The sequence below is a fragment of the Gastrolobium bilobum genome, unplaced genomic scaffold (assembly GCF_033153095.1).
Source record: "Gastrolobium bilobum isolate Gb01-03AN ecotype WA unplaced genomic scaffold, APGP_CSIRO_Gbil_v1 utg20321, whole genome shotgun sequence".
Classification (NCBI taxonomy): domain Eukaryota; kingdom Viridiplantae; phylum Streptophyta; class Magnoliopsida; order Fabales; family Fabaceae; genus Gastrolobium; species Gastrolobium bilobum.
In genome coordinates, this window is record NW_026900156.1 from 125951 (window position 1) to 137509 (window position 11559).

At 37.6% G+C, this 11559-nt stretch overlaps 1 non-coding gene across 1 annotated transcript; it reads right to left on the reverse strand.

The window, feature by feature from the left end:
- Positions 1 to 914: 914 nt before the first annotated feature.
- Positions 915 to 1020, reverse strand: LOC133295553 (small nucleolar RNA R71). The gene has a single exon (XR_009749357.1). It is a non-coding gene; the product is annotated as a small nucleolar RNA R71 (small nucleolar RNA).
- Between the last annotated feature and the right edge of the window lie 10539 nt (positions 1021 to 11559).

The following is an 11559-nucleotide window of genomic DNA, read 5'->3' on the forward strand; positions in this document are numbered from 1 at the left end:
CTAGCTGCAATGCCTTCTCATATTTTTACAAAATCAATCTCTGTTTTATTTCTCATAACAAAAAGCCAAAAATAAGTCTTTACTTTTAGTTCTTATTTTTACCCAAATCAACAATTCTCACACACCTATTTGAATTCCTCCCATCTTAAAAGGACAATTATTTGATATTCGATCCTAATCTCTGTGGAGACGATACTTTTCTTATCACTGTATTACTTGTGCGATCGGTATACTTGCCGGTGAACATCAAGTTTTTGGCGCCGTTGCCGGTGATTGGCGTTTCTTATATCAATTAATTTTGATCTTTAAGATTGGATTTTATTTTTATTTTTATTTTTATTTTTGATTTTTGTGTGATATTTGAACAGTGCTACTAATCTCTTTTCTGAGTTGTATGCGAGGTAAAATTCCAGAATTTCCACTTGATTTGGAGATTACAAAGACTGAAAAGAGAAATAGAAAACTTGCTCGGAAGAAGCTTGCATTCAACGAGTTAGAAATTCTGTCTGAAGAAACACACACCATGGCAGGAAATAATGAAGCAGATAATCCATTCATGGATACTATTCTGACTCCATCGTTCAACAGGCCCAACTCGAGCATTGTTCAGCCTAATGTTGCCAACAACAATTGGGAGCTCAAATCTTGCCATATTCAATTGGTGGAGAGAGCTCAGTTTGGAGGAGAGGAGAGTGAAGATCCTCACAGGTTTATTGACAGATTCTTGATGATCTGTGACTCAACCAAACACCCTCAGGTGTCTAATGACGCAATCCGGTTGAGGTTGTTCCCTTTTGCTGTTAAGGGAAAGGCTCTTAGTTGGTTGGAAAGGCAGCCTGCAGGAAGCATTCCTACATGTGATGATTTATCTCAGAAGTTCTTTGCTGAATTCTTCTCGATGGAGAGATACAACCAGATGGTGAATGATATCACCAATTTCACTCAATCAGAGGGTGAAACTATGTGTGCAGCATGGAACAGATTCAAGGATCTAATGAGGAGGTGTCCTCATTATAACTTGACTGCTGGAAATCAGGTGAGAATCTTCTTCAACGGTTGTAAACCTGAAGTTCGGATGGTGTTGAATGGTGCAGCAGGTGGCACTATTAAAACTTTGAGGGCAAACGAGACTCTCAAGCTGATTGAGAGAATGGCTGCCAATGAAAATGAAGTGTTGTCATCAAAGCCTAAGAGAGGTATCCTTCAGCTGAAAGGTAATGATGCGATGCTAGCTGAAAATAAATTATTATCTCAGCAAATGGCAACTTTGACAGAGAGGCTTGATAAGATGCAACTTTCTACTGTTCAAACTAAAGCTGTTGCAGTAGTGTGTGAATATTTCCAAGGCAAACATAAGTCTAATGAATGTCCTTCCCTGTTGTCTTCTGATCCTCCCCAACAAGTGCAGGTGAATGGTGTTTGGTATGATTAAAGACCTCCACCACAAAATATTCCAAGGAATCAGAATTTTCCTTCGGGAAGTAATAATTTTCAGAGGAGGGTGCAAGGAACTGGTCTTGATTTCCAATCAAACAACTACTTGCAGCCTCCACCAAACCAAACCAAGGAGCCTTCTGATTTTGAGAGGTTAGTTGGACAAGTGGCTCAACATTCCAATGCCTTCATGGAAGAGACTAGGGCCAATAACAAAAACACGAATGCTTCTATCAGAAATTTGGAGAATCAAATTGGCCAACTAGCTAAGCAAATTGATGACAAAACTCCAGGTACTTTCCCTAGTAACACAGTTACTAATCTAAAGGAAGATTGTATGGCCATCACAACTAGAAGTGGTAAAATACTTCCATCTCCTGAGGTTGAAGAAAAGCTAGATACTGTAGGTGAGCCTGAAAAAGAAATTGAAAAACCTGCAGAAATGGTGAAGCCAGTTGTAAAGAAGAAACATGAGTTGAGTCCTGATTATGTGAGAGCTATGGCACCTTATCCTGAAAGATTCAAGCAGGATGCTCAGAAGCAACAGTATGGAAGGTTCCTGGATATTTTCAAAAAGCTTCACATTAATATTCCATTTGCTGAAGCCTTGGCTAGTATGCCTAATTATGCCAAGTTTATGAAGGACCTTTTATCAAGAAAACACAAGTTGCAGGAATGTCAGACAGTAACACTCACTGAGGAGTGCAGTGCTATTATTACAAGGAAATTTCCTCCTAAGCTTCGTGATCCTGGAAGTTACAACATTCCTATTGAAATTGGTAAAACTAAAATTGGCAGGGTATTATGTGATCTTGAGGCTAGCATTAATTTGATGCCTCTTTCTGTTTGTAAATCCTTAGGGATCACTGAGTTGAAACCTACTTTGGTATCTCTTCAGCTTGCCGATAGAACTTTAAGGAAGCCCAATGATATAATAGAAGATGTTCTGGTGAAAGTGGATAAGTTCATCTTTCCTGCTGATTTTGTGGTGCTTGATATGGAGGCAGAAAATGAAATGCCTCTTCTGTTGGGTAGACTTTTCTTGGCTACATCTCGTGCAATGATTGACGTAGAGCAAGGAAAGCTGGTGTTAAGAATGAATGAAGCAACAATTATTGTCAATGTTTTTGATTGTATGAAAAGACCTATTGAAAATGGTGATTGTTTCAGACTTGATGTCTTAAAGAAGGTGGTTCATGAAGAGAAAACTCCTATTCAAGAGCTTGAAGAGGATTTGAAAAACTGTGATCATGTTCAATCTGAAGATAAGATTGCTGATGTCTCTGAGGTTCTTGAAAAGAAGGGGTCTGATAAAGAAGGGTTGTCTTTTGATGATGAAAGAAAACTAAAAGAGGTTCTCTTAGAGCACAAGACTGCGTTGGGGTGGTCATTTCTGATATTAAACATATATGTCCTTCTTTTTGTACCCACAAAAGTCTCATGGAGGATGATGTCAAACATGTGAGGAAGCCTCAAATGAGGCGTAATCCTACAAGGAAGAAGGCAATGAGAAAGAAAGTGGTGAAACTCTTTGATACTAGTTGAAAGATGTATGTGGATTACCGGAGGATAAAAGCCGCCAAACGGAGATTCTGTGAGAAGAGACACCAAGACTCTGTCTTTCAGAGAAAACAATACTTCAAAGAGTTGTTCACATGGATTCACGGTTGGAATCAAATCTGGGAATGGTGGTCTCATGCACTGATGCATCCAGAACCACCAGATCCTGCATTTGCTGAGTCATCCCATGCTGCTGAGGGGGATGACATGGAGCATTGATTAAATCTCCTTGCTGTCAGAGAGTTATTGTATATTATTTTGTTTTTCTTTTAGTACTTTTGCTGTTTTATTATGACCTTAGGTTGATGTTAGGGTCATTTAGCTACTTTGCGTTGGTATATTTCCCAAACACTCTGATATTTTCTTGCGCGCATTATAGTTTATCCTATATGCCGCTGTTTGTTCCATTGTGCATGTTTTTAACAACGGCAAATGCAAGTGGCAGACATTCATTATTACCATCTTAAGCTATGGCAATCAACAACTTTCCCTTATATTTTTGGTATAGATGAGTGCCATCAATTTGTATCATTGGTTTGCAAAATTTAAATGCCTCACAACATTGTCTGAAAGTCCAGAAACAACAAACAAATACACGTTTTCCGAGAACCAACTGCCCCGCAACAAAACAATCCTTTGTTTGAATATTGTAAAAGGAACCTGGTGAAAAACGAAGCATATATTCACACCACCTGGGTAAATATGCATAGGATTCCTCCCAATCACCATATAATATTGCCATGGCTTTCTGCTTCGTATACCATGTCTTTCTATATGAAACTTTGAAACCATAAGAATGAGTTATCTTCTCCTGGACGAGCGCAATGGACACTGAAGGTTCCTTTTTTATCATCTCTGAATAACAACAGCTGGATATAAACATTAACAGAACAACATGTATATGAACTTAAATTTTGATCAACCTTTTAATTTGAAATTACATACCTACTACAAGTTCTGCGATAACGTCAGAATCAAGTTGTCGATGATCTTGAGAAATATGGTCATTCAAGCAATTGTGATCCCCACCCCATTTTGTTACCTTCTAATTTTCACCATACGTTGGTTTAATTACCCTGATCCTCCACGGGCAACCTTGGACATGCGCACAACATTTCATGCTTAATTTTGTGGGAGTGCTCTCAACCACGATTGCTTCTTGATGCTCCTTCATGAGGTTGCGCTTGATTGCCATCTGAGCCTCTTTTTTGGATGTAAAGTGTTGGTTAACAAACAACTTTTCCCCCAATTGCCATGGACCCTGGATTGAACCCGAACTCTGCGTCCATGATTGTGCCTCACTCGGATGATCCTAATCAATATATGTGTAATGTGGAATTTCAGACAAAAAAGGATCAACAGGTGTATCGCCTACATGTACTACGTAATAATAATAATACAATTGAATTATTTTCTTAATCAAAAATCGCAACAACCAAACTGTCAGTATATTAATTGATAGCATACCTTCAAGATGTTCTGGTACTTGACTCGATTATGTGTCATGATGTACAACGATACGAGACTCCCCCAAATCATGCCATGGTTGAAGTTCAGTACCAGACCTGCCACATTCTTCGTCATTGTCCGATGCACTCACATCCTCTGCAAGAAGACGATCCTCCATTGCAATATTTTCCTTATCATCTTCGTCATACTCCTCATCCATAACCCATGTAGGGTCATGTTCATCTTCCTCAGACATGTTAACAGCAGGAGCAGCAGATGAGGATGCATTAAGAGGAGAAGTAGACCTAACTGACCTCATTGGTATAAAAACTTCCTCCGCGGTGGTAGTATCCACATACAACTCTAAGAAATCCTTTCTGGACTGGTTCAAGAACTCTTCCATTACCATATCGATGTCTTCATCATCGACCACTTACAAGCTAATGTATTGTTCACATTGCCATAATCTTGCCGTGACTAGAGTGATTGATTGGTTGTCTTGAAGACATAATTTTTGACGTATTTTCTGATGCAGCTCCGCAACCGTTGAGTTCTGTTTAATATGTGATGGCCTTTTCTCCCCTACAAAAACAACACCTCGATGACCTTCGTCTTTCCTACCGTTAAAATATAAAACAACACGAATAGTATCATAATTCGCACTCATTTTTAAATAAAAAATTAATAAGATAAAACGAAATATGAGTAAACAAGTACAAACTATCAATAAACAAGTGCGAAAGAATGTGAGAGTTTAAGAATAATAATGAGGGAGAAGAGTTGTGAAGAGTGTGTAGATGGGTGGGTGTTTAAATAGACTGTAGTTTAGTCACTCACGCCCAGATTGGGCAGGACGTTCCAGTGGAACACGCCTAAGTTGGGCGTGTCTTCCTCACAGGTCACGCCCTCAATGGGCGTGTCTCTCTCCTGAAGCTCACTCCAATGATAGGCGTGTTATATTTAGAGTCTCACGCCCCACATGGGCGTGTCTCTCTCCATGAGAACACGCCCCATGTGGGCGTGTTTGAGTGCTATAGTTTTGTAATTTTTTCCAAAACGACTACATATTCGTAATTTTTTATTAAAAAAGAAATAAATTAATTATTTTGCCGCTCTATATGCTCCTTGCGGGGTTTCGACCCTTTCCACTCTTGTGGAGTCGTCTGCTAGATTTTTTTGTTAATTTTGGCTTAACCCACAAGCTAGCCCCATTCAATCCAAGGAATGAGAAGGCCATGTAGTGTTAGGGCTGAAAGCAACCCAATATTAATAGGGCTAAAAATACACAAGGTTGGAAATGGGATTACATGGGCTATCTCAGGGGGCCGGATCCCAGTTTTGGCAGGTCTACCAGTGGCACCATTCGATGATGTCTTAATCTTTGCAATTTTCTTTCTGAAAGAATGGTGAGTAGTAATTGCCACGAAGGATTTTTCTCAGTCACAAAGAATGGTGAACCGTAATTATCTCAACCTTGTGATTTATGTTGCCTTGCTAACAGTTATTCAAGTGTGCGTGCAAGTATACGCGACAACAAGTAATATAGGGCTTTTATGGTTCCCAATTATCGTTCCCACAAGGACCTTTGGCGATTTAGACTTGGAATAAATTTGTAATTGCTTATCAGAACCAAAAATAAAATAAAATCAAATTAAGTGCTACAACTATTCTAACTCAAGTGTACTGAAAATATTTTTCTTTTTGTGAAGATTTTCTTTTTAAAATAGTGATTTTAGTTGTTGAAAGAATCTTTAACTACTGACTGGAAAATTAATTAACTAAAAGACTTGTAAATTTTTTTATGATTTTCTCTTAAGTTTTAAAATAGAAAATTAAATTCTGAATTGAGCAAAAATACCAAGTGACAAAAATTGATTTTAAAAACAGAGTTTGGAAGCAAGTTGGGTATCAATTTCCCCTTCCCTCATTTGCTATTAAGTTGCTTTACCAGGAAAATAAATGTTGCTTTTCTTCAACAGTCCCAGTTTAACGGAAATATAAATATAACCATTGTTTCCCAACAACAGTTTTTTACCATAAATAACAGATGACACATTCATGTGTATCTGTTATTACAAGACCTTGAAGCACCATTTCCTTAAGTTACATGGGGGTAACTTCATCCCTGGAGCCATACCCATTGAGATCTCTCTCAACTTTCCATGTGCTTACAGTGAGGTCTAGTGTGAGTTGTTTCCCAATAATCTCACACCACTAGAAGTAGCCTATGTGTGGCCATCACATAATAAACTCAGAATGAAAAATACACAGTAAACAAACTGGACATTAACACTTAAAGCTTTAAAATAGCAACTAATAACAAACGAGTTCTGGGTACTCTTTCAACCCAACTCTAAGAAATTTAGCTCATCACCAAAGGCTGACGAGCATTCACACAGCAAGGGTCCATAACAAGACAAAAAATTAAAACGTACAACTAGGAAAATATAAAGGCAGAAGCTATCTTAAGCAAATAGCATCTGAAACAGTGCTTACAAAATTACAAATTAAAAACCCTAAAAATAGAACAGAACTGACAAACAGTAAAAATAAAATCAGAGAGACGAAGAAAAGAAGAGAGAGAGGTCCTACAATGTTTTTCTTTCCTTTTATAGCCGCTCCTTCTTCCTGCAAAATGGGTTACACCTCAACCCGCACGTATGCTCCACGCTCCTCTCTATTGTGTGTTTCCCTTGCCTGAGTAACCAGCGCACTCCAAGGGAATCTTCAGCCCACACTCCTAACCGATTACAACTCACCAAATTGGTTAAATAACGTGTTTGGATTTTTCTTTATCAAAGGAAATGATTATGGTCAGTGTGTAGGTTGGTTTAGTCACAAAATGAATCGTGGGTGAGGCTAAGGGTTGGTGGTTTCAACCGAAATCAAAGGACGGTCTGGATTGGTGAAAGAATTCAGAGGGATCGGTTGAGATGAGGGTCTGGATGGAGGTGGTTTGAGGGGTTAGGGTTTGCAAGTATCGGTTCTTGTCTGATTTTTGTTTTCACGTTTCTGAGTCACTTTTGTTTCCCATCTTTTTTCTTTCCTTCATTTCTTTCTTTTCTTTTTGGGCTTTTAATTAGCCTTCCCACAGGACCGACCTATTCTTTCTTTCCTTTCTCTATTATTTTCCTTCTTTTCCCTTTTGCTTTCTGATTTGCAAGGTAAAAACTCCAGCCCAAGCTTTTTCTTTATATTGTTTTCTCTTTGCTTTGCTTGGACAAAATCAGTAATTGGGCCTGCAAAATACAAAACTAGCCCATTAGCACTTAAAATCAGAATCCTTTATTTCTATGTAATTTGTGGGGTTTATATTAAACAAACGATACTCTTTCCATTCATATTTTCTCATTAAATCACATGTTCCAAGTCACATATCATGGACTTATCACACCCCCAAACTTACATTGTTGCTTGTCCCCAAGGAACAAATTCCAATCAACAAAACAGTAAGAATGATTACTCATCAACTCTTATGATCACATCTAACCTCATTTCCAATCAAGCATAATTTCAAGATAATTCCACTGATCAAACTCATGACATAAATTCACAATCTTTGTACATCAAAACATCAGCAATTGAATCAACCAATCAAACAGCTTGGGTAAACATTCACTTCATCAAAACCACTCAACAAACAGTGTGCAACTTCATGTTCAAAAATGTACTCAATGTCTAATGGAATAATATCAAGGAAGATCTTGATTTTTCATTTCTTAACAACAGGGAACAAAATTATCACAACAAGTAATTGAGACAATTATAATGGCTCACTTCCTCCTCACATTCTCACTCAGTTTTTCAGGGATCTGTTTCTCTCCATACCTCACTAGGAATGGCCTTGACATTGGCTTGACAAGATGCTCAAGTTTCCTAAGTGCAACAATAAGTTAAGGTTAAATCAAAGGGACTTGCCAGGGTTGTACTTTGGCTGAGGTTTAGGTGGCGTATCTGTGGGAATAATGGCTAAGTTGTGATGGAAAGATATATTTCAGAGGCACTGTCCAAAAAATCTTAGATGCTGCTTCTTCTACTGCTGAATGCTTTTCTTTTATTTTTTTATTTTTTATTTTATTTTTATTTTTATTTTTTTTAACTTTATCAACAAAAAATAAGCATCTAATTCAGCAGCATTTTTCAGTTTTTTTCTTCAGCCAAGAGTGACTTGCCTCAAGAATTTTTTTTCTTTTTTTTCTTGTTTTCCATCACAACTACATGGTAAGGTGAGATTAAGGATATGTGTCATTGTGGCTACACAAATAAAAATCAGGCTCAAGCTCAAAAGGGTTTCCAATGATAAATATTTCCAAGATGGCTTTTTGGCTCAAGAAGGATACCTGAAAAGAATGCCCTTATCATTTTAAACCTAAACAAGTACTACACTCACTCACCTAAGCATCAGGCCAAGTTCTGCCTCATCTACCCAAGTGAAGATCTCTCATGAAAAAAATCATCTGTTTAAGCCCAAATCCTTACTGGGTTCAATTACCATCTCAATCACCTATTAATCCAATTTTATTCCCTGCCTCAATCCATTAACATCATCAATCTCTTCCTGATATCATCCCTTAGTCATCAAAACACTCTTCTCTCAATGTCTATATTCACACAACTGAAAGCTGAGCATTTTCTAAAAAAAAAAAAAAAACTCCTTAATCAGAATCCATCTGGTGCTATTTCATGCACAAAGTCTTGAAACAAGAAATTTTCTATATTTTTTTTCTTTTTCTCTTCTAACTTTCCAAACAGCAAACAAACACTAATTTTCAAAATAGCAGACAAACACTACAACTCTAAAATCCATATTCACAGCCAACCAAACAAAAAAAAAATTAACAGCAAAGAAACTACAAATAAAAACTGAGCAATTGCATCATGTACCCCCAAACTTGAATTAAACAGTGTCCTCACTGTTTGCGTCCAGCAGGTTAACAAAAAAAAACATACAACAAATGAGAACAAGGTAACCTGTGGCCAAAAGATGTTCAAGCCTATTCCTCCTCATAATCTGAGTCCCCGGACTCAAATTTATCAACATCTTCAGACTCAAAATCTGATATGTCCACTTCATCCTCCATCTCCTGCTCATTGACTTCTTCTATAACAGCCTTGGAGCGCGGCCTTCCTCTCTTCCTTGAGCTGGTGGGTGTGTCCTCTTTTTTGGTAGGTTGAGGTGGTGTGTCCTCCTTTTTTATAGGTTGAGGAGGAGGAGGACCACCTGCTTTTGCCATAAATTCTTCAACCTGAGGGTCAGTAAAAACTGAAGAAGGTGGCCAAGTTAAACTTTGAGGAAATGGAGGCAAACCAGAAAAATTTACAAAAGTTTTTTTCAACAAATCATTTAACATGCTATCCCTTTCTGCAATGTAATCATTTAATCTGACACTATCATACATGAATGAGTAAAACTGATCATATGTCTTTTGAAACAACAAATCATGCTTTTGATTATGGTCATGCATTTGTGAGAGTAACGTGTAAACATGTGTAAGATCATTATGCAACCAACCAGGGGGGAAATGGTTTAAAGTGGGAGCATCCATTTGCTCAACATGCTTTCTAATATTTTCAATTTTCTGTTGCCTAGAACTCTCACCACTAGGAACATATTTTCTTCTCCTTTCTTGAGGAGAAGACTGATTCTTCTGCTCATCAACCACTTTCTTTAATTTTTCCTGACCCACTCTTTTTAATTTTTCTCCTTCAGCCAAAGGTGCAGAAATGCCCTTTTTGAGTTTGTTAATTATGGAGATAGTGATAGCCTCCCTCACTTGATAAAACTCATCAGCAAAATTTGCTGAAACACCCTTGGATTTACACAACAGTGATATAAAGCTGGGGAACCAGAGCTTGCCTTTATTCCAGCCAGCACAAGCTCCAATTCCCTTGAACACCAACTTGGCAGCATCTACAGATTTGCCAACCAATAAACACCACAATAAAACAGCCTTGTCCCTAGTTACTATGTGCACATGTGTAGTGGGCAGCAACCTAGCTCTAAGAAAGTGGTACCAGGTTTGTGCTTTTTCATTCAAAAAATGTTTTTACAGAGTGTAATTTTTGTCATTTATGTCCCATTGAGCACCATTGACAGCTATGACCCCTAACACTTCTAACATGAAGTCATGAACATATTTCTTCTGGTATATTTCAAACTCATCTTTGGGGTTCTTGGGTAGGGAAAAGAATTCCCTAATAGCTTTAGGGCCAAAAGAAACAGTAACCCCCATACAACTCACTTTAGTCTGACTCTTGTCTAGAATTTCAGCACAAAACTCCCTCACAACACTAACATTAGCAGTCTCTTTAGGGTGCAGGTAAAACTTTTCCCAATGCTGGTTTCGGACTACCTCATAGACATAGTCAGGATAAGAAGGATATTCCTCTAATCCCTTATCAGGTGTGGGGTTTCTTGCAAGCATGATTTTTTCAAACCTCTCTATAGCTTTTTCAGAGGTAAAAGAAGAGAGGGAATAACTCTCAGGATTAGGTGTATGTGGGGTGAGTTTTGGACTGTGTGGTCCTCCACTACGAAGAATATGTTTTCTAACCATGATGCAGAAGGACTTAAAAAAAATTAAAAGATAATGAATAAAAACAACAAATTGTAACTACGAAAATAAAATGATGAAAGAAAAAAAAACAGCACTAAAATAGCAATTTTAAAAAAAATAGCACCAAGTTGACACTTAGGGCCACTCCCCCAAACTTAAGCCTGAGCTTCTGCCAGAAGTCAGCAAAGATGGCACTAACACCTGAAACAAAAGAAAGAAAAGTGTCAGTATCAAATGATGTTTTTTTTTATATATATAACAAATGAAAACTGAAACTAAAAATTATTAACAATTTTGGAACAGGAAAAATAAAAATCATAAACAAAACAAAACAAGACATACTCATTTTAAAGTCTTAAGCTAGACTTTTGTCACTGTGTTTTTTTTTTTATAGAGCAGAATGGTCACAGAGAGAGATTGAAATGTTTGCTCTCTCTATTGACTCTCCAAAATAATGTTTTAATCTTTGCCCATTCACAGTGAATTTTCTACCATCTTTTTCACTGACAATATCTACAGCCCCATGAAAATGTACCTTAGTGACTTTAAAGGGACCAGA